This window comes from Salmo trutta, chromosome 12, assembly GCF_901001165.1.
Source record: "Salmo trutta chromosome 12, fSalTru1.1, whole genome shotgun sequence".
Taxonomy (NCBI): Eukaryota; Metazoa; Chordata; class Actinopteri; order Salmoniformes; family Salmonidae; genus Salmo; species Salmo trutta.
In genome coordinates, this window is record NC_042968.1 from 14,856,851 (window position 1) to 14,875,861 (window position 19,011).

The 19,011-nt window shown below is 42.3% G+C and overlaps 1 protein-coding gene across 3 annotated transcripts in view; it reads left to right on the forward strand.

Moving 5' to 3' along the window:
• Positions 1-19,011, forward strand: part of LOC115202996 (amyloid-beta A4 precursor protein-binding family A member 2-like) — a 69,969-nt gene that overhangs the window by 20,503 nt on the left and 30,455 nt on the right. For 2 of the 3 annotated variants that reach the window (XM_029767220.1, XM_029767222.1), the window contains exon 2: positions 1,561-1,609. The gene's annotated coding sequence lies outside the window, so the exon portion shown is untranslated. Of the gene's footprint in view, positions 1-754; positions 833-1,560; positions 1,610-19,011 lie in introns of all 3 variants that reach the window. The other variant, XM_029767221.1, reaches the window with a different exon arrangement.

The window sequence follows — 19,011 nt, forward strand, 5'->3', positions numbered from 1 at the left end:
CTCCCACATGCTTGTTGAGTGACACTCAGGTCTCCATGCTGTCAGCAGGCTCTCCTCATCTCTCCTCTCCCCCTGACAGCTCCCCTGACAAACTAACTGTCCCTCTGAAGCTGGATGGATCCTCTCTAGGCTCTAATTGTGGAGTGGAACATGAATGTGGATGTGGAAGCGTTCCTTCACAGAGAGGATGTGGGGCTGAGATTTACACTGGCTGGACTCTGCTACAGTAGCCTATCGGGCACAGCTTGTGACTCCAGCCATTTGTCAAGATTTGCGGGAGAATCTGCCCTGTTTCCACCCAGACTGAGCTTAGCTGCATATGGCCACCTCTCCTGGAAGGAAAAGTAGAATGCGACATGTTAGAATGCAGTAAGCCTATGCCCTTATCCTTCTGTATCCGAGATGGAGGCCCAGACATCCCAGAAAACAATTCTCACTTCACACTGAGGGCCCAGGGGATCAGTCTTGTTTGTCCTGGTGTTGTTTTTCTTTGAAGCATCTCTCCCTTTCAGTATCAGCTGATCTTGGTAAAGGGAGACAGGTTGTTTTAGGACATCAAAGAAGCAGCCCAGCTTTAATCAGCACTCCAGCCTGAGCACGAACAGAAGCTATCTCTGGATAGGAAGATGTGGTGAGATAACATTAGCGTCTCTGTGCTGTGGTGTTAGCCCTGATTAGTGTAAGGCCAACCTCGCTGAAGAGATTCGTGTCCAAATGAGTCTTGGTAACAATACAATGTGCAAATCACTTTCAGTGCCACCTGAAGCCTTGAGGGGAGGAAGGATGTGTCTGCACAAGGCTTATCATGCAGAAAACATCTAGCCAGAGGGAGGTATGTTCCTAAACGAGTCAGCATTGTGTGTGTGTGTGTGTGTGTGTGTGTGTGTGAGAGAGAGAGAGAGTACAGTCAAGCAGCAGCATCCTCTTCCTGTGCTGCCTGTCTCAATTGTCAACCCCCCCTCTTTCTCTCCTTCTCTCCCTCCCTTTCTGCCTTTCTCCCTCCCTCCATCTCTGCTCCCTCTCCCCTTTATGGCGCCAGCAAAATGGAGCTACTTAATGAATCAGAATCTTTGTGAGCCCGTACTCAGTAATCACATCACACTAAACTGAGTGACAACTTTTTTTCTCCTCTTAAATGTGTTAGTGCTTGGGTTTGTTGCTAATCTAATGACGTACCAGTTCCTTTCAGGATGCTCCCCTCCAAGCCAGAGATAAGCTCAAAGTGCTCTTTGTTGAGTGCATCGGCATGAGGATCTGATCAGCTGTGACAGGAAGCACCCTGAGAGCATGTGATGTCTACATGTGCTCACTGCTCTAACTCTCCTGTTTAAAGATTGGGCTTTTTGAGCTTCTCGTCTTTATTTGTGCGGTGTTGCTTAAAAACCAATTAGGAAATCTTGCTGTGAGTGGTGCAGTAATGTTGTTGTTTTGGCCCAAAAGCCAGACTACTTTATTACCAAGGGACTGAGGAATGAGGGGGGTGATAGATCAAGGCTTTACTGTCTGAGCTGAACAAGTTGCCTCTTCACCATACTCAGCCTTGTACTTTTTTTGTTTCAGGAGTGCACCTGGGAAATAGACCACATCAGCCACCAACCTACAGCTATTGGTGAGTATTTATGCCTATTTTGGGGTTTCTACTTTCCAGCATTAATGGGTTTCATTTTCATGGTTGTTATAGATGTGCTGCTGTTGTTTAAACTAGGTGGCTTTATTAGATGGAAAGGTGGGATCAGGTGCACATCTCAATGACAATGTGTGCTTTTAAAAAGGCTGTTAGTCATGTCCTCTGTCATTGAATGTTCTGGTTAAGCTAATTAATCGGAGCTATGCACATCTCAACTCAAGGCTCCTCTGTGAACGCTCATTACTGTCCTATGATCCTACTGTTTACCATGTGATGTGTTGCTGTTGTGAGAGACCTGTAGGGCACAGGGCATCCTCTGGGACCACCTGGGCTCTCTGTAGAAGTGTGATATTGACACGGAAGAACTGTGTGAGGGAGGGGTAGATGAGAATGCACAATGATCAAAGAGGAGGAGGAGGAGGAGGGAGGTATCGTGGGAGAAGTCTTTGAAGACGTTGCAGGGCCGAGGAGAAAGAAGAAAAACAATAGTTGAACAACCCAAAACGCTGTGAACCTCTTTAAGGCAACCCTCTCCTCATCACCTATTCATCTTCAGCTGGAATATTTATACACAGCCATCCTTTGAGATAGACTGAGCAACAGTTACATTTTCTTAGAGGAGAGGACCAAGCTGCTAGTCAGTAGCCTTGCAGGTCACTTCACAGTGGGAGTCGTGGGTGACTGATATTACAGCTGCTAGACCTTTAGGCTTGGAAGTCAGACACTCAAACATCCAATCATCATACTAGTATCTCATGGTGTGAGTAGGCCCATAGCAGCATAAGGCTTTTGTATCATTAATCAGAATGTGCAATTACTGAACTGCTCAAGCAGTGAGGTAGACCGAGAACATGTCAGCTATACAGTACTCTATATCTGCCTGGCTACCCAACCTCCTTGCTCCGGCCAAACGCTACGCCACGCCAACGGACGTTATTTTCTTCTCCGCAATGAGTCTGCATCTGAGTACTTCCCGGCGATTTTCAAGAACGCAAACACATTCTTACCATTCTGATTGGTCCTAGAAACCAGTGGGTTGGGCCAGAGCCAGAACACACATTGGTAAAATGGCGTTTTGAAAATATGTCTTTGGCTTTGATACTCTGATTGGTTAGAGAGTACAACACCCCTCATTGTGACGTCACCACAAACGACTTCAACGATGCAGTCTCAGACCTGAAGTATGTCGCGAACATAGAGCAGTGGAAAAATTCTGTTTGAGTCTTCAGGCGAAGTCAGCTGTCATTCTTCTTCTCGTGATGTGACATTTCATTTCAAGAGTAGTTCCATATGGAATAGGAAGAAGAAGCACAATGTGGATGTGTACTCTGTTACTGTCAGAGCAGAGAAGTGACAATATTAGGTGAGACACCTCCAGAAGGAGGAAATATGTTATTGTCATTTCATAAAATTGGAAATGGATACATTTGCATTGTAAAATATGTTACAGAAATGCTGATAGATATTATATTTTCCCTGTTGTAACACATGTCATTTACATTATTGAAACATACTGCACTCATACCCACAGAGGTGAAAAACAGAACAAACTAGGATTGTGGTCCTGCTTGCAGATTGGCCAAGGAGTGTTCGAGCTGGCACAATATTGTGCCAGGGATGGAATGAAATGTTCACATCTGTTTTCAGTATCACTTAGCTTTCGATTAACATGCCCTTGACAGAACGACGGTTTGCCAGTTTGGCTCTGCTTCGTGCCTCACAACATCCCTAGTCTTGCCATTAGTGATGACATACCATCAGGGTACATGTAATGCACTGTAATCCATTACTTTACCAGCAAAAATATTGTAATCAGATTGTAGATACTTTTGAAAAACGATGATTACTTCTAGGATTATTTACAAATTCAGACAGGGTGTTTGTGAAAAGAATCTGACACCTTTCTGTTTTCTCAATGCTGTCAAATCAGCATTGAAAAAAGGATTCAAAGTTTGTGCCGCCTGAGCGAATCTGACCACAAGTCAGAGACCACTATGATGACACACCAAATGGGTTTGATGGATCGCGGGAGAAGGGCAGGAATATGCTTTTTTAGGCTACAGTCCAAGCTATGTCTTCCAGTGGTGCGACTGCTGTCGGCATCCAAAGATTATCCAACTTGAACGCTTGGAGATAAGGATGACAGCAGTGCTGTAGCCTACGGGGCGATACGGATATCACTTGTTATTGATATCTACATAGCGCATTGATGTGACTCACACTGCTGCTCACTCATTTAGGTATTTGCACCTTACAGATTGTGGATGGCTGTTCAAATGTATTTAGTGCCTTCGGAAAGTATTCAGACCCCTTGACTCCTACACATTTTTTTAGGTTACAGCCTTATTCTAAAATTGATTAAATTGTTTTTTTCCCCCTCAGCAATCTACACACAAAATATAAAATGTACATAAGTATTCAGACCCTTTGTTGAAGCACCTTTGGCAGCGATTACAGCCTTGAGTCTTCTTGTGTATGACGCTACAAGCTTGGCACACCTGTATTTGATGAGTTTCTCCCATTCTTCTCTGCTGATCAAGCTCTCTCAGGTTGGATGGGGAGCATTGATGGACAGCTATTTTCAGCTTTCTCCAGAGATGTTTGATCGGGTTCAAGTCCGGGCTCTGGCTGGGCCACTTGGCTGTGTGCTTAGTGTCGGGGTCCTGTTGGAAGGTGAACCTTCGCCCCAGTCTGAGGTCCTAAGCGCTCTGGAGCAGGTTTTCGTCAAGGTAGCTGTGTTCCATAAAATTTTTCAAGACATTGGAATCGTCCGGTTGGAATATTATTGAAGTTTTATGTTAAAAAGGCCCTAACGATTGATGCTATACAACGTTTGACATGTTTCTACGAACGTAAATAGAACTTTTTTTGACTTTTTGTTGTGAAATTTTCGGCGCGCTTCCTACATTTGGAGTAGCTTACTATACGCACAAACAACAAGGAGGTATTTGGACATAAATTATGGACTTTATCGAACAAAACAACATTTATTGTGGACCCGGGATTCCTGAGAATGCATTCTGATGAAGATCATCAAAGGTACGTGAATATTTATAATGCTATTTATGATTTTAGATGACTCCAAAATGGCGGGTATCTGTATTGCTGGTTTGGTTTTCTGAGCGCTGTACTCAGATTATTGCAAAGTGTGCTTTCCCCGTGAAGCTTTTTTGAAATCTGTCACAGCGGTTGCATTAAGGAGATGTTTATCTATAATTCTTTGAATAACAGTTTAATATTTTATCAACGTTTATGAGTATTTTTGTAAATTGTTGTGCTCATTCACCGGAAGTTTGAGGCAAAATATTTTCTGAACATCACGCGCCAATGTAAAATGGGGTTTTTGGATATAAATATGAACTTTATCGAACATAACATACATGTATTGTGTAACATTGAGTCCTAGGAGTGTCATCTGATGAAGATCGTCAAAGGTTAGTGCTTAATTTTAGCTGTATTTCTGTTTTTTGTGACGCCTCTCCTGCTTGGAAAATGGCTGTGTGGTTTTTCTTGTTTAGGCTCTGTCCTAACATAATCTAACTTTATGCTTTCGCCGTAAAGCCTTTTTGAAATCGGACAATGTGGTTGGATTAAGGAGAAGTGTATGTTTGAGAAATTTGAATTATGAGATTTTGTTGTTTTGAATTTGCGCCACTGATATTTCACTGGCTGTTGATAGTGTGTACCGCGGGTGGGACGCTAGCGTCCCACGTAGCCCAGAGAAGTTTTAAAGAATATAACTTATAAATGCCTCATTTAGTTCAACTGTCACACCCCATGAGAACCCAAAATATAAGCTTGTTTTAATCCACTGTTTGTAAATGTAAACAAACACGGTATAGCCTCAGAACATGGTTAAAACGATACTTTTGACATCATGGATGGTCAGGCCTTGCATCCATAGCTCTGTATTTTAGTTTGAGAGTGGTTATAGGCCCATCCCTCAGCTTTTTACCAAAACAGAGTCAGGGTGGCCCTTGGTTATTGTTTCAACTGTGGATTCTCCCATTTAAACAGCTGTAAATGATCGAGATATCACCAACAAAAAAAATGTCAACAATAGGCCTATAGAGAATGCAGCATATGGCATTAATCTTTCACATGCAAATAGCACTTTTTGGTAGTGCTCAAGGCATGCCCTTCCATGAGAGCAGCATTTATTTTTTAACTCAAAGCAATGAGCCTAATCAGTCCTCCATGACAACAAAATCAGAAACAGTTTTTTGGGTTATGCTCAGGTAAAACAGTTTGGCTGATCCATATTTCCAAGTCCTATTCTTGAAGATCAAGGGGCATAGCCAGGAAGTGAGGATGCTGCAGCATCCCCTGAAAAATCTGAATTCAAAAACGGTGTTAATACAATTATTGCAATTTTTTTTCCTCACAAGAGCAGTGCACTGGGCCTTTACTAATCCTGTATATTTACTAGTCCCCCCCATACCTCCGTCAGCGAAAAAAATCACTCCACCCCCAAACGTATTCCCACAGCTATGTCAAGGGGTATTACACTATTTGGAATGACTGGAAATCTGGCAGGCTTTGGTTTTTAAGCTGATCGTATTATTATCTGTAGTAAAAAGAAGTCGGTTAGAAGCCTACATAACCAACCCATAAAGTAAAATCAATTTATGGCCCGCTATGTAATCTCTAACATTGATTTATCCTGCAATAGATGCTGTTCAATTGTTTATATTCATTTTTGTATTCTTCTAGTGCCTCTTAAGGGGAAAGTAATCAGATTACGTTACTGAGTTTGGGTAACCCAAAAGTTAAGTTCCTGATTATAATTTTGGAAAGGTAACTAAACGGATTCCATTTAGAAAGTAACCTACCCAACCCTGCAGACCATGGCCTCTTGTGCATTACCACATTTGGAGAATCAGATGCATACACAGGAAATTGAACTCTAATTGAAGAAAATGTAACTCTGCCAGAGAAAACATTTGGTCCCAGTCTAAAAAGAGTAAAAGGTACTCTGTCAGAGTTCTTTTTTCAGAGTATATGCTCAATTTAGTGTTGATATTTAACTCTGCATCATTGCGTTTCACTCCGTACAGTATTAATTGAAAATAACTTACTTTTTTAATTATCTGCTGTGTTGTTCAGTACTCTAGAGTAATGTTTACTCTTACAATATAATCGCAAGAGTTTATTCAACTCCTATGGAGTCAAACTCAACACTGTTTGGGGGTTTATGTGGTCCCATTTAAGGTGTAATGAGTCATTGACATATTTGTGTCATATTATGGTGGCTTACAATGTGACATCCAATTTCTATTGCAGGAATCATCAACTACATTTAGCCGCGCGACAATTTTTTTCTTGAGCAGATGGTCAGGCGGCCGGAACATGATTACAAATAATTTGTAGACTGCAAATTAACCACAATAAGACCAAACGGATATAATAGTTGACTAAAATATAATCATTTCAAACTTTGCTTACATTTGTATATGGTCACATATCTCTCTGTTATGCATGGGAATACTTTGGAACAGATGTCCAAATTCTAAATCACTTGTAGCTGATTTGCTAGGGTTTTTTTTTTTACAGTATTTTTATGTCCAACAATTAATAATAAAAAAAATACACTGAACAAAAATATAAATGCAACATGTAAAGTGTTGGTCCCATGTTTCATGAGCTGAAATAAAAGGTCACCGAAATGTTCCATATGCACAAAAAGCTTATTTTTCTGAAAAGCTTATTTTTCTGCAGGAATGTCCACCAGAGCTGTTGGAGAATTTAATGTTCAGTTCTCTACCGTAAGCCACCTCCAATGTTGTTTTAGAGAATTTGGCAGTACGTCCAACCAGCCTCACAACCGCAGACCACGTGTAACCACACCAGCTCAGGATTTCCAGATCCGGCTTCTTCACCTGCGGGATCATCTGAGACCAGCCACCCGGACAGCTGATGGAATTTAGGCGTATTTCTGTCTGTCCTAAAAGCTTTTTGTGGGGAAAAACTAATTCTGATTGTTTTGGCCTTTCTCCCCAGTGGGTGGGCCTATGCCCTCCCAGGCCCATCCATGGCTGCGCCCCTGCCCAGTCATGTGAAATCCATAGATTTCATTTTACGTTTACATTTTTCTTACATGAACTGTAACTCAGTAAAATCGTTGAAATTGTTGCATGTTGCATTAATTTATTTTTATTTATAGTGAACAAAAAAATAAATACATATTTGTTTTGCTCAGAAAACTTGGGGGGCCAAATAAAATCACAGGCCACCAGTTGGGGATCCCTACTCTATTGATATCGATTTAAGAGGGAGGATATCCAGCAATTGTACATCACCCACATCAGAATCTATGTTGGAACAGGGAGGAGAGTACTGTTGTTAGAGAAGACCTACATCAGGCCTCCCAAGTGGCGCAGCGGTCTAAGGCACTGCATCACAATGCTTGAGGCCTCACTACAGACCCGGGTTCGATTCCAGGCCGTGACCGGCGTACAATTGGCCCAGCGTCGCCCGGGTTAGGGGGAGGGTTTGGCCGGGGGGGCTTTATTTGGTTCATCTCGCTCTAGCGACTCCTTGTGGTGGGCCTGGTGCCTGCAGGCTGACCACGGTTGTCAGTTGAACGGTGTTTCCTCCGACACATTGGTGCGACTGGCTTCCGGGTTGAGAGGGCGGGTGTTAAGAAGCGCGGTTTGGTGGGTCATGTTTCGGAGGACGCATGACTTGACCTTCGCCTCTCCCGGGCCCGTTGGGGAGCGATGAGACACAAGATCCTAATTTGATATCACGAAATTGGGGGTAAAAAAGAGATTACCTACATCATGAAAACTAGAAGCACCTTCTCAGTTACGATTGCAAGATATCCAACCGTTAATAGATTAGATTAATTTAGGAAAATGTATGTTACATAATTGTGTAGCATCAGATCAAAATCAATGAATGTACTTGCAAAAACACAGATATTGAATCAAACAAAAAACATCTACCTGCAACAGAGCATGCTGGGAAATATGACAATTCTCCATAGTTTTAACTCCCTGTCTCTGATTACTCTTACACGGAACCCAAACCGGCTGTGCGCATGCGCCATCGTGCGCTATCGTGCATACATTTATTTTTTCCCCCTACACCAAACGCGATCACGACACGCAGGTTAAAATATCAAAACAAACTCTGAACCAATGACATTCATTTGGGGACAGGTCGAAAAGCATTAAACATGTATGGCAATTTGGCTAGTTAGCTTGCACTTGCTAGCTAATTTGTCCTATTTAGCTAGCTTGCTGTTGCTAGCTAATTTGTCCTGGGATATAAACATTGAGTTGTTATTTTACCTGAAATGCACAAGGTCCTCTACTCCGACAATTAATCCACACATAAAACGGCCAACCGAATCGTTTCTAGTCATCTCTCCTCCTTCCTGGCTTTTTCATCTTTGAACTTATATGGTGATTGGCATCTACACTTTTACCACTACAACCGGCAAAACATTTCGTCTTTCAATCACCCACGTGGGTATAACCAATGAGGAGATGGCACGTGTGTACCTGCTTTTATAAACCAATGAGGAGATGGGAGAGGCAGGACTTGCACCTCGTTGGCTCGCGCGAGCAGTGTGGGTGCAATAATTGAATAACTTGCATTTCTAAATTTATTTTGCGACGCTCGTGCACGCGACTTGTCCGGTCTGGTCAGCATGTTAGGGCGTTTTCACACATTTGAGCTATAGTTTGAGTTCCACCATTTGTTACATGATATATATTTTTTCATTTTGTCCAGTTGGTTTCACAGTGCCAAATGTAAAACTAACAAAAATTCATAAACAAAACCACGTTTCCATGCATGTAATTTGTTTATTGGACAAAAATGACGAAGTTAAATCCATTTATGATGAATTATCATGAAGCATCACTTGTGTGTCCCAATCTTAATATTACATTTTGCATGTCCCAATCTTCATATTATTTTATCTTTGGTCTTTTAACAACATGCGGGAGGAAACATCACAAAAGCAGCTCTAACTGCGAAGTGGAAAGGCTTATATTCAGTAGGTCATATTCAGTAGGCTAAATCCCCTGTATAGCCCCCGTCTCCTCTAATCTGCATCGGATGTGCTCATAAATGTGCTGCTACTTACAGAATGTTTCAGATATATGAAGTTTCATCAAATGCTCGCAGTCCAACAAACAATACAAATAATATGCGACTCAGGTTCTTTTCCTGTGTTTGGTCCTGACAGCGTTCTCACCTACAGCGAATCGCACCACGGTACAAATTGAATGAGACCAAGACCACTCTTTTTGAGCGAACCACTGTGCGTTGTTTAGTCCGGACCCGAGTGCGGATCGTGTTCACACCAGTCCAAACGAACCAAACTAAGGGGATAAACTGATTAGAACTTCGGAAAAACCGAGCCAAAACTATTTGGTGTGAAAGCATTTACATTACATTTTTACACTTTAGTCACTTAGCAGACGCCCTTATCCAGAGCGACTTACAGTAGTGAATGCATACATATCATATCATTTCATTTCATACATTATTTTTCTGTGCTGGCCCCCCGTGGGAATCGAAAGCCCCCATAATGTAGTTAAAAGTCCTCAGTCCCAATCAACTCCAGTTATCAATACTAAATCCAGGGAGCATATCACTCTGTTGAGGGTTAAGATAAATTGACTGTACTTGAGTTAACTTTAAAAATGTAACTTTAATCTCTCCTTGATTTACAGTGTATCCAGATATTTGTGACATGGGAACATAATCAGGACAAGTTCTCCTATTTGCATGAACAATATGATTCGGGTGGTGAAAATCTGTCTCCCTATTTCCATCTTCTATATTTCTGCTCGCTTTCAGCCAAAAGCCCATGATTGATTCAGCACTAAAGAGGATTATTATTGGCTGAAAGGGAGAGGAGCTGTTGTGGGTTGCTTGCTGTACCCATGGAAGCAGAATGGCAGGCTGTGATGTGGCCCTCCAGAAGGCTGTGTTTCTGAGCCAGATAGCACTATGACGGGGCCCAAGACTCTGCCTGCCTGTCCACTCTGTTTCTTATCCTGTTGGCCTATAATCTCCTCTCAAATAGTTCCCATCCGTCTGCATGTCACTGATAGTGTATGGGAATTGCACGCGTGTTATGGGGCCCATGCTTCCATATAAGACACATTTTGGGCTGATTGCATTTGGCGGCTTCGTCACTCGTGTGTGTGGTGGAGTCTATCATCTGTTGAAACAGTGCTTTACATATCATGATTAAAAGCTTGAATTACTGAGGAGATGGCTGACATCAACATCTAGCTAGTTTAATCTTTGAAGGCCATGAGACCCAAGTGTAAACTGATGATATGCTACTCACTACAATGATACATTTCTAATCCTCTGTGCATTCGATGCCAAGGAATCGTATTGACTGGGAAGTGTGGAAAGAAAGTGCCCTGGACTGTCATCATGTATGCTGTTGAATATGGAATTGATTCCTCCGATTTTCCCAATGAATATTTATTTGGGACTACTCTAAGGGGAAATAGACTTCTTGAATAGCCTACACCCCTCTTCATAGTCAGTTTTTCAAATGAACATTTTTCCTTGCTGACTATTTTAACTTTGTATAACATGATGTGTATGTCTTGAGTTGGCTGTTGTGAGTGTTCATCCATTGGTGTGTGTGTGTGTGTTGTTTCTGCGTGTGCAATAGTGTGTCTGAGTGTATATATATGTGTGTGTGCTGTCTTGCATATCCTCTTGCTTTTAGTCATTTAGGCAATTTAGTCTCGCTGAGGACACAAATGTTGTATCTAAATGAATTAGATCCTCTGGGAGAAGCGTAAACAAACAAAGGGATAATTTAATATTTCAGACCATGCAAATCACATCTGTTTTTCTGTTGAGGCGGAGGCAGTTACAATTCCATAGCCTGACCGCAGTCTGCAGACATTAATAGGAATAGTGGTGCTCGGGGGCAGTTGCTAGTGTGGACATCAGTGTGTCTTAGTTTGCTCAACTGAATAGAGGGTTTATATACTAGTACAACCTTTCAGCTGTAGCCCCTTTAAACTAGTTGTGAATCCCAAATAGATCTCCAATTTAAAAATGCAGTTATTCATTGTCATTTCTACCTGTTTCTAAGCAAGTATTTAACAAACACCCAAGCAAAGGTGCTCCCTCCTTTTTACAATGCTTGTAATGTCAAGGTCCTCTATTATTATGAAACAACATGAGGTCTTTACCAGATGTGGTGATGGCACGACATACATGCCCAGAAGGGAGGATGGGTTTATAGAGGCAGACTGAGTGGAGCTGCAGAGCTTTGTGATATAAGGGGATTGCAATCAGAGTCCAGTAATCCATCCATCCAGACCTCCAGCATCATCAGTGGATCAGAGACCGAGCTACCGTACAGTATGTCTGGCCAGAGGGGTGAGGACGTCACTTGTTCCCACCAGGGACTCTGTAGTTCGTCACGTTACAACAATCTTTAGCGCCAGGGGACCCAAATGCACGCTCTGATATGATGTTATGCCTTGAGATGGTTGGGCAATGTTAATATGCCACCATTTCCTCTGTTTAAGCACTGCTGCCGTCGCCCCCGTTTCCTCCCTCATCCGTCACCACGCCTCGTCTTCCCTCGCCTCGTTTTGTTCTTCTTTAATCTAATCTGTGTTTCATCCCAAGATGTATGACTCAGCCAAGTTGAGATGCTGTGACTCTCGGAGAAGACGATGCATTTTAAAGACAATGGTGACAGTGAAACACAGGCTTCATCTCAGAAACAAGTGAAACCTTTCATCCAGAAACTCCAAACTGGTGACAGCAGTAGCACTGAGACAAGCCAGATACTGAGCCGTGTGCCTAAAGGGGATGGGCGGAGATCCTGTAGATCCTGTAGATAGATCTGTCTCTTTTGTCTGCTGTCTGTCTCCATGTCTTTGGTTTGGAAGCTATTGAATTGTCAGTGTTTGACTTACTTCTTTCACCCTGTTCTGTGCAGTCTTGTCTTTATTCCTGATGGTCCCTGCCATCTCCATCTCTTCTTCATTGGCCCTTCCCCGTGTTTGTAGGTTGTAGTTATTGCAATGTAGTAAACACTGGCTATTGGCTACAGATGCTCATGCACACTGACAGCTCTGGGATCAGCCATTAGAGACTCCTGCTGCTAGCAATCTGGAGGAGAGCATGCAGTGTCTCTAGACCGGGCATCCAGAGTCTGCCATGTACATCAAAACAAAGCACGTTCAGCATGTCCAGACTGTCCTGGACATGCATTAGCACACCTTTGATTCAGGAATCGGGGTACTGTTGAATGACTTCCCATTAAACTAAGGCATTCTGTTCCTTCCAGCACAGCTTGCACGGAGTGATGGAGATTGGAGAGGTCCCAGAAGAACACAGGGCTTGCTAAACCACCACCCCTTTCTTAAAATAGCTTTGAATCATGCATTATTCGTACTGGGACTGCCAGTGCTGTCAAGCAGCATTTTTCACAGTGCTTATTGTCTCCCCTTGTTTACTTCAGGCCTTGCAGTTTGAAAAGATTCCCTCAACTCATTTCTATAGCTTTGTGTTTCTTATTGGGTGATGTTTCTACAGTGAAGAAACATTAAGGATGCTTATTACATTCTGTTTCTTCTCCTCCTCTGTTATAGAATTGGTTGCTGACTGTGTTCTGTTGTTGCTGGCTGTTGCCATGCACACAGAGAGGGAGAATGTGCCGACGACACTCCTCTAGAGATGGGGAAGTAGATTTCAATCTCCCAGCCTGCCTCTCTCTGTGTCACGCTGTGTCCCCTGGGCCCACTAAAGCGTGAAGGATGCTGGGGGGGGGGGGGCTCTGACAGGTCCTCCAGAACCTGCCACTTTGTCAGTAGTGATGCAACAGCTGCACACGCTAGTGCTACACGTGTCCCTCTTATCGATCAGGATCGATATCCTCGGCTAACAGGGCCACACCCCGAAACACACACTCATACACACACGTGCATACACACACATTCACAAGAATACAAAAGCCACATAATGCACTCAAACTGATACACAAAAAGAACCAGACAACCATGAGCTGAGCTGATAATGGAATCCCTTCCTCCATTTTTCTTTTGTTCTTGTTGATAATGGGCCATTCTCCTGGATGATGAATGGTTAAGCCTCAGCCTTTCTAATGTCCAGCGGTGAGAACTGGAAGGGCCAGTTCACTCATCAAATGCACAGACGGTGTTTCGCGTAAGATGTCAGGGTTCATGAGCACTGTGTGTGTGAGAGATGATAAGATGTGTGTAGATATGCTTATCTAAGTGTGTGTGTGTGTGTGCGTGCATGCAGTGTGTGTGTGTGTGTGTGTATGATGTGAAGGCTGATGAATAATTGATCCCTGGCGTTCCATGTGGAGGCTGTCAGTGACTGAAGTCAGGAGTTATTTCATGTGTGGATGGCTGCTACCAAACTGCAGTAGTGGGCCCAGTCATTACTACTGTGGTTGTGGGTTTGATAAGGCAACATTTACTGTCCTCCCCCTCCTCATATCGCTGGGTATTGAGGTGTCATCGAAATATAATGAACATCACTACTTTCAATGACTCTTATTACATTATTTTCCTCATCCCTGTCAATTCTTTCTCTCCCATTCCGTGTCTCTCCCATTCCATCTCTACCATTCCGTCTCTCCCATTCTGTCAATCTTATTCCATCTCTCTTCTGCATATGAATGCTTTGCTCGTTCCAAACAAACCTCTGTATAAAGGAGAAACTACAATGACAAGGACCTCCATATACCATCAGGTCAAACATGTATTACTATTCATAAACATTCATTCCAGTCAACAGAAATCGCACAACAAATCCATGCCAGGTTACACATACCTAGTACGCTATGAGATGTGCTGTGTACAGATGTAGGATCTTAATTTGAGCTAGTTTGCTACAGCAGAAAATTAATCCTGCACCACAGGAAATGTAAATTATTATGTGGATTATAATTAATGGACATTTTTGTAGGGGTTGATATACCTTTTTTCGTAAGGGAAAATCAAGTCTAAAATTTCTAAGTGGAAATTACAAACTTCAGAACACTTGCAGGAAATGTATCCTGCAACAGGGTGATCGAATTAAGATCCTACACCTGTACTATAAATCCCCTAGCTAATGGTGTTTCAAACATGTGTAATGCAATTTTTTTGAATAGCGTTCTCTAATTGGCAACAACTCAGTGTTAACTGCTGTTTTGGTTATTTGTGTTGAACTATGTATTCTCCAGATGAGTGCTGCTGTCTCTCTCCTCTCTGTCTCACACCTCCTCCTCCTCCTCTCAGTACATCCTTCAGTGCTTTCCAGGGTCTATTCCATTGGCTTCCCTAGTATGATTTATGACCTTCCTTACCTCTCATAGGCTAAAGCATGGACCATGCTGTGGTGGAGGAAATATGTGAAATGGCACTGATCACCGGGGGATTAGGATTAGAATGATAACGATGATTGTAATGCCACCTGTTTGTACATGCAGTATAGCCTACGACTCCTCATAGTATCGCTGGTTGTGATCATATTGATACTATCACACGTCAAAACATGTTGTCACAGGTTAATGTGCATAACCTTTGGGGCTGTGAGGTTATGATTGTATGCCATATTGCTGTAGGCATACTAATTTGGTTCTCACTTTCCCGAGCAAATGTTGACAAGTTGGTACACAGTAAGAAACGCTCATCTGGCTGAAACTGTATGTTGTGTTAGAGCTGAGAGGTCAGTGGCAGGTGGTGCAGGTGTCCTGTTTCATAGGACTGGGAATTGCCAGGGACCTCAAGATACAATATTATCACAATACTTAGGTGCTGATACGATATGTATTGCGATTCTCATGATAGTGATTTTTCTTGCGATTCGATGTTCCAAACATATTGCTCACCGTATGTCTGCTGCAGAGGGACAAGAGAGAGACATGAGAAAACGACTTTTGAAATGTCTTGGAAATAAAAGTGCTGAAAATGAATTGGCTCCCTATTTAAAAAGAAGATGGGAACAAGCTAAGAGATAAAAATACTGACGTTCAGGTGCAGGCACAGCAAACTAGCGCAAAAATAATATTGCAATATTGTTAAAACGATACGATATACAATATATCGTCCAAAATGATATCCAGATATGTAACTGTATTGATTTTTCTCCCCCCATCACCAGCATCATCAACGTCACGTCTGAGTGGCGCTTCCCCTTTAGAATTAACTTCAAGGCAAAACCAATTATTCAGTCTAACTTTTAATGAGTCCTCTAACTTCAAGTCTGAAATTAAGAGTTAAGATCTCTTAGGTTCTCTTCTCATTATTCTGCTGCTAACCCCTCTGTAACAAATCAAATCAAATGTTATTTGTCACATGCGCCAAATACAACAGGTGTAGACCTTACCGCGAAATGCTTACTTACAAGCCCTCAACCAACAATGCAGTTTTAAGAAAATGAGAGTTAAGAGAATATTTACTAAATAAACTAAAGTAAAAAAAAGTAACACAATATAATAACAATAACGAGGCTATATACAGGGGGTACCGGTACCAAGTCAATGTGCAGGGGTACAGGTTAGTTGAGGTAAATGAGATAATATGTACATGTACTGTAGGTAGGGGTAAAGTGACTATGCATAGATGATAAACAGAGAGTAGCAATAGTGTAAGAAAAAAGGGGGGGGGGGGGGGCAATGCAAATAGTCCAGGTAACCATTTGATTAATTGTTCAGCAGTCTTATGGCTTGGGAGTAGAAGCTGTTATAAGGAGCCTTTTTGACCTAGACTTGGCGCTCCCGTACCACTTGCCTTGATGTAGCAGAAAGAACAGTCTATGACTTGGGTGACTGGAGTCTTTCAACATTTTTGGGGCCTTCCTCTGACACGGCCTAGTATATACAGTTGAAGTCGGAAGTTTACATACACTTAGGTTGGAGTCATTAAACTCGTTTTTCAACCACTCCACAAATTTCTTGTTAACAAACTATAGTTTTGGCAAGTCAGTTAGGATATCTACTTTGTGCAAGTAATTATTCCTACAATTGTTTACAGACATATTATTTCACTTATAATTCACTGTATCACAATTCCAGTGGGTCAGAAGCTTACATACACTAAGTTGACTGTGTCTTTAAACAGCTTGGAAAATTCCAGAAAATGATGTCATGGCTTTAGAAGCTTCTGATAGGCTAATTGACATCATTTGAGTCAATTGGAGGTGTACCTGTGGATGTATTTCAAGGCCTACCTTCAAACTCAATGCCTCTTTGCTTGACATCATGGGAAAATCAAAAGACCTCAGAAAAAATTGTAGACCTCCACAAGTCCAAATGCCTGAAGGTACCACGTTCATCTGTACAAACAATAGTACGCAAGTATAAACACCATGGGACCACGCAGCCGTCATACCGCTCAGGAAGGAGACACGTTCTGTCTCCTAGAGATGAACGTACTTTGGTGCGAAAAGTGTAAATCAATCCCAGAACAACAGCAAAGGACCTTGTGAAGATGCTGGAGGAAACAGGTACAAAAGTATCTATATCCACAGTAAAACGAGTCCTATATCGTCATAACCTGAAAGGCCGCTCAGCAAGGAAGAAGCCACTGCTCCAAAACCGCCATAAAAAAGCCAGACTACAGTTTGCAACTGCAGATGGGGACAAAGATCGTACTTTTTGGAGAAATGTCCTCAGGTCTGATGAAACAAAAATAGAACTAGAAAAATAGAACTGACCATCGTTATGTTTGGAGGAAAAAGGGGGACGCTTGCAAGCCGAAGAACACCATCCCAACCGTGAAGCACGGGGGTGGCAGCATCATGCTGTGGGGGTGCTTTGCTGCAGGAGGGACTGGTGCACTTCACAAAATAGATGGCATCATGAGGATGGAAAATTATGTGGATATATTGAGGCAACATCTCAAGACATCAGTCAGGAAGTTAAAGCTTGTTCGCAAATGGGTCTTCCAAATGGATAATGACCCAAAGCATACTTCCAAAGTTGTGGCAAAATGGCTTAAGGACAACAAAGTCTAGGTATTGGAATGGCCATCACAAAGCCCTGACCTCAATCCCATAGAAAATGTGTGGGCAGAACTGCTTGTGGAAGGCTACTGTAAACGTTTGACCCAAGTTATACAATTTAAAGACAATGCTACCAAATACTAATTGAGTGTATGTGAACTTCTGACCCACTGGGAATGTGATGAAAGAAATAAAAGCTGAAATAAATCATTCTCTCTACTATTATTCTGACATTTAACATTCTTAAAATAAAGTGGTGATCCTAACTGACCTAAAACAGGGAATTTTTATTGGGATTAAATGTCAGGAATTGTGAACAACTGAGTTTAAATGTATTTGGCTAAGGTGTATGTATACTTCCGACTTCAACTGTAGGTCCTGGATGGCAGGAAGCTTGGCCCCAGTGATGTACTGGGCCGTACACACAACCCTCTGTAGCACCTTACGGTTGGATGCCGAGCAGTTGCCATACCAGGCGGTGATGCAACCGGTCAGGATACTCTCGATGGTGCAACTGTAGAACTTTTTGAGGATCTGGGGACCCATGCCAAATCTTTTCAGTGTCCTGAAGGGTAATAGGCATTGTCGTGCCCTCTTCACGACTGTGTTGGTGTGTTTGGACCATGATAGACCGTGCCTTTAGTAATGAATTAATACTGCACCATTCAACTGAGTATATTACGTGTATTGGTGATTCATTCCAAAGCTGTACTGTACTGTAGGCCAGGAACTGAACATGAATTCACTTTTCAGTTTTAGTCGTAATACACTGCAATTTAATATTTTTTCTTTATCCCAAGATTTGGAAGCACTCCCAAACACTGGCCTAATCCTCCATCAAATATGATTAAACTGAGTGTATCCTTTCTGAGTCCCAGCCACACGTTTTCATTTCCCACCAAAAAGCTAAGCAAACATCAAAGCAGAACTGTTTATTTATAGTTTGACCAAGCCTCTTTTCTTCCAAAACTCTTTTGCTGCGTCTATCCTTGGTACCACGGGCTCAGTGTCTCCAGCATGTTACGACCCACTCAGGGCAGCTGCTCAAACCCCCAGATGGCTGACAGGAAAGACCAGATTTAAACATGCGACTGCAGTGACAGCTCTTTGTCTGTGTGTTTCTGTGTGATTGCGTGATGCAAGTGACAAAGATGGAGTAACCAACAAAAAGCTTGAGAATAGCAAGAGTGAGACATACTGAGTAAAAAAGAGAGAGATGAACAGATCAAAACATAGCTGGAGACAGGGAGGAAGTATCTGGTGCCTGCCACTGTGATTTCCCTTTCATTCTCTGATCCTGCTCCCAAATGCTCATTCAGAAACACACACATTCATTTTCTTGACAGTCAAGGCCACTGTCCTCACTAATGTTTTTCTTCCTATTTACTCCTTTTGTCTTGAGTAATTTTGAGGCC